At 49.8% G+C, this 5,000-nt stretch overlaps 1 pseudogene; it reads right to left on the bottom strand.

The window, feature by feature from the left end:
• The window catches only part of LOC143294188 (QRFP-like peptide receptor), a 174,700-nt pseudogene that overhangs the window by 4,511 nt on the left and 165,189 nt on the right, over positions 1–5,000 (bottom strand).

The raw sequence follows: 5,000 nt of genomic DNA, 5'->3' as shown, positions 1-5,000 counted from the left end.
TGGTGCAGGTGGAGAGGAAGCCGAACCAGGTGAAGGTGATGTAGGTGATGTCGTACGACTCCTCGTTGTTGTCGTTCTCGTGCACGAAGTAGGCCACCAGGATGAGGATGTTGATGGGGCACCAGCACATGGCGAACACCGTCGTCATGGTGATGAGGTAGTTCTGCGTGCGCTTTTCCTTGGCCAGGTCCAGGTCGTCGTCGGAGTCCTGGGTGGAGCGCTCCGTGGCCGCGTAGGAGCGGATGCGCACGGCCGAGGAGGAGGAGGATTCGCGGCTGCCTCGGCCCGGAGACTCTTCCAGCCCCGCCCCGCTGTGCCTCAGGATCCCAGTTCCGCCGCCTCCTCCGGATCTCTCTCCTCCCCCGAAGCTTCCTCGGCTTCCCCCGCTCCCCGTACTGCTGCTTCCGCCGCCTTGACCTCCGGCGTCGCTGCCTCTGCCTCCGTGTTGGTGGTGGTGGCGGTGGTGGTGGTGGTGGTGGTGGTGGTGATGGTGGTGGTTGTTGTTGGGCTGCAGAGTGGAGGCCAGCTCGTCGCCCCCCATACCGGTCGGTGAGGAGGCCGTCACCTCCAGACGCGGGCAGGCGTGGGGGGTGTGGGCTGGGGCGGGGGCGGGGACGTGAGGGGAAGACCCCCAGCCGCTGCTGGCTTTACAGGCGTGGTCGATGAGTTCCCGGGCCGCCGCCGAGGCCGCGGAGGACCCTCCCCCGGAGGATGAGGTGGCGTGGGGCGCGAAGTGGATGGAGATGGTGGTGGCCTCGCGCGACTTGAGCTCGGCGGAGATGCGGACGTAGAGGAAGGCGATGACGGCGAGGGGCATGACGTAGAGGGTGACGAACAGCGCCCGGATGTACTCCTCGATGCGGTCCTCCATGGCCACGTAGCAGATGCCCACGCCGTCGAACTCGGAGCCCAGCGTGGCGCCCAGGTCGATGTACTTGATGTAGATGGCGTAGGGCAGCACGGTGCACACGGCGGCCACCCACACGGCGATGACGCACAGACCCGCGGGCAGGCGGGACTTGAATGGGTGCAGAATCAGCCGGTACCTGCACATTGAAACAGAAGCTGATTGTTTAAGCATCGTGATGGCAGGTAGAAATGACTTATTAGAGGCTAGAGGAACAAGCGGTATATGCACATTGAACAGAAGCAGGTTGTTTAAACATCGTGATGGCAGGTAGAAATGACTTATTAGAGGGTAGAGGATCAACTGGTACCTGCACATTGAACAGAAGCAGGTTGTTTAAACATCGTGATGGCGGGTAGAAATACTGGACCAACCGGCACCTGCACGTCGAAATAGAAGCAGATTGTTTAAACATCATGATGACGGATAGAAAGGACTTATTAGAGGCTAGAGAACCAACCGGTACCTGCACATCGAAACAGAAGCAGATCGTTTAACTCTCTCCATACGAACGGCGAAAGAGACGACGTTAACAGCGTTTCATCCCAATTACCATCATCAAAATGTTGCAAGCGGAACGCTCTCATACTGAAGAGGTGAATGTTGACAAAGAATACCACAGTTCTGACGACGGAAGCTAAAGGTTGGGTCATTCAGACACCCGAGGGGTCTTTGTAGAGGAGAAGAGAGGACTGGCCGTACTGAGTGAGTTAAACACCGTGCATAGCGTATCGTATGTGTGATAGTCAGTCGTGTCTCGACTTTGACCATCAGAGCAGCAGAGGAGACAAATAGAAGGAGATATTAAAACATTGTGGCAGGCATAAATTCGAAAGGACACAACCCCTCATTTTGCATGTGCTGACAGATAAGGGGTGATATTGGGTGAGATAATGAAAGAGAGAAAGATTACAAGAGGCAGGAAGGGAGAGACAATGCGAGAGAGAGAGAGAGGGAGGGAGAGAGACTGACGGACAGACAGACGGACGGACAGACAGAAGGACAGACAGTACAGTCAACGATCTGAACTGCATTCTATAGATTTGTTGCCAGAATGAGGGAAGGGAGAGGAATGAGAGAAGGAGAGACAGACAGACAGACAGACGGATAGACAGACAGACAGTCATTGACCTGATCTGCATTCCATAAAACGTGTAGCCAGAACGTGAATATTACCAGCACGCAGCATATTGCGTAATGTCATGTTTGTTCCACTCTGTGATTTTTCTCTGTGCGAGTGGCGCGGGACATCGCTGGTGTTCCGTTACTCTCAACGTCATCATCGTTATCATCGTCATCATCATCATCGTCCAACCCGTTCCCTCTGGCTCTCTCGCATAGCTATGTCATCAATAAAGAGGAAGAAGGGAGGAGTAGGAGGAGTGGAACGAGGAGGGGGAGAATCAGGGGGAGGAGACGAAGGACAAGGAGGAGAAGGAACAGGAGGAGATGGAGGAGTGGAGGAAAAGGAGGAGGAGAAGGAGACGAAGGACAAGGAGAAGAAGAAAGAACAGGAGGAGAAGGAGGAGAAGGAGGAGGAGAAGGAGACGAAGGACAAGGAGAAGGAGACGAAGGACAAGGAGAAGAAGGAACAGGAGGAGATGGAGGAGAAGGAGAAGAAGAAGGAGAGGAAGGATAAGGAGAAGAAGAAGGAACAGGTGGAGTGGAGGAGGAGGAGAAGAAGGAGGAGACGAAGGACAATGAGAAGAAGAAACAGGAGGAGACGGAGGAGTAGAGGAGGAGAAGAAGGGGACGAAGGACTCAGTCTTCTCTCACTCACTCTGTCTCACTGTCTCTCCCTCTATCTCTCTGTCTGTCTCTCTGTCTCTCTCTCACTCGTTCTTCTCTCACTCTCTCTGTCTCGCACTGTCTCTCCCTCTCTCTCTCTCTCACCCCCCTCTCTCACTCATCCTTCTCACTGTCTCTCCCGCTATCTCTCTGTCTGTCTCTCTATATCTCAGTCTTCTCTCACTCTCTCTGTCTCGCACTGTCTCTCCCCCTCTCTCTCTCCCTCTCTCTCTCTCCCTCTCTGTCTCCCTCTCTCTCCCCCCTCTCTCTCTCTCACTCATCCTTCTCTCACTCTCTCTGTCTGTCACTGTCTCTCCCTCTGTCTCTCTGTCTGTCTGTCTGTCTCTCTATATCTCAGTCTCTGTCTCTTACTGTCTCCTCTCTCCCTCTCTCTCTCTCTCTCTCTCTCTCTCTCTCTCTCTCTCAGTAACGACAGTGATCTGACCTGTCCATTATGTAAAGAATCACAAGAAAATGAGATACACTTTGTTCTTTGCTGTCCAGCTTTAAGGAACATTCGAGAGGAGTTTATTCAGCCTAAATATTATAGTAAACCTACGTTGTTTGAATTGAACTTATTGATGTCATCTACTTCCCCTGAAGTTGTTCGCAAATTTTCACTATTTTTATACAAAGCAAATTTAGAGAGAAATGGCTACTTCGTGAAAACGCTGTTTGTTTTCTTTTGTTTGTTTTGTTGTTTTTTTTAATGTTTTTTTTTTTTTTTTTTTATTGTTCTACACATCGAACTGTAATGCAGGTATATTTTTGTTTGACTGTGTTTATTGATGCTCACAGTGTCGTGATGTATTGTTTGTAAAATAATGTTCACGTTCCCCTTCATAAGGGGCATGGGCCTATACATGAATAAACCATCTTTCTCTCTCTCTCTCTCTCTCTCTCTCTCTCTCTGTGTGTGTGTGTGTGTGTGTGTGTGTGTGTGTGTGTCTCTCTCTCTCACTCATTCTTCTCTCCCTCTCTCTGTCTCTTACTGTCTCTCCCTCTCTCTCTCTATCTCCCCCCCCCCCACACACACACACTCAGTCTTCTCTCACTCTCACTCTCTCACACTGTCTCTCCCTTTCTTCCTCTTCCTCTCCCTCCCTCCCTCTCTCTGTGTCTCTGTCTCTCTCGATATCACGCCTCCCGCCTACCAACACTTGAGGAGAGGTGTGTCTGTCTGTCTGTCTGTCAGTCTGTGTCAGTCTCTGTGTCTGTCTCTCGCGCTCGCTCGCTCGCTGGCTCGTTCGCTCTCTCACTCACGCTGATTGCTTATAAACACTTCCCCAGCCTCCCGCCTGATGTTGTATATTTGCCCATGGCCAAATGCATTAAACATTCATTCATTCTGTCTGTCTGTCTGCGGTCTGTCTGTCTGTCTGTCTGTGTGTCTGTCTCAGCTCTTGTGTCTTTCTCTGTCTCTCTGTCTCACTCTCTGTCTCCGTCTGCCTCATGTGTGAGTATTATGAAGAAATTCGAAAGAAATGTTCAATTTTCCAACGGGTGAAAACTTAAAGAACATGAATTTTACCAGTATTCCTTTGATAGATGATGAAGTAAAAATAAGATCACTTGCGAAATTCATCGCCCCAGCTTGGGATTGTCGGGAAAAGAAATTATCATCGGGAGCCTTATAGTTATCGAATAAACACTGTTACCTTGATGCCAGTTCCACAGTTTATAGTTCTTTGTAGAAAGCTGGATGATCGAGCTTTTTTTATTTTCCTTTTTATTCTTAGCGATGTGTTGTATTTTATGATTTTGCTGTTGTTTTTTGTCGTTGATTTTCTCTTTACTTTCAGCAGTGTGTCAATTTCCATGTGAACCTCTCTTTATCTACCTGTACATATCCCCCCCCCCCCCCCCGCATTTCTCTGTCTGTCTGTCTGTCTGTCTCTCTCTCTCTTTCTTTCTCTCTCTATATCTCTCTTGCTCTCTCTCTCTCTCTCTGTCTCTCTCTCTCGCTCTCTCTCTCTCTCTCGCTATCTCTCTCTCTCTCTCTCTCTCGATTTCTCTCTCTCTTTCTCGCTCTCTATCTCTATCCCTCTCTCTCTCTATCTAATAATAACAATAATAATAATAATGGTATTTATATAGCGCTGAACGTTGTGCAGAGACAAATCGAAGTCATTCGCTGTCTCTCTCTCTCTCTCTCTCTCTCTCTCTCTCTCTCTCTCTCTCTCTCTCTCTCTCTCTCTCTCTCTCTCTCTCTCTCTGTGTCTCTTTCTCTCTCTTTCTCTCTCTCTGTATCCCCGTTTCTCTGTCTCTGTATATCATCATATATCTCTCTATCTCTATTTTCCTG

The sequence above is a fragment of the Babylonia areolata genome, chromosome 19, assembly GCF_041734735.1.
Source record: "Babylonia areolata isolate BAREFJ2019XMU chromosome 19, ASM4173473v1, whole genome shotgun sequence".
Lineage (NCBI taxonomy): Eukaryota > Metazoa > Mollusca > Gastropoda > Neogastropoda > Buccinidae > Babylonia > Babylonia areolata.
Note: the sequence above shows the minus strand (reverse complement) of the source record. Positions and strands in the feature narration are given on the sequence as shown.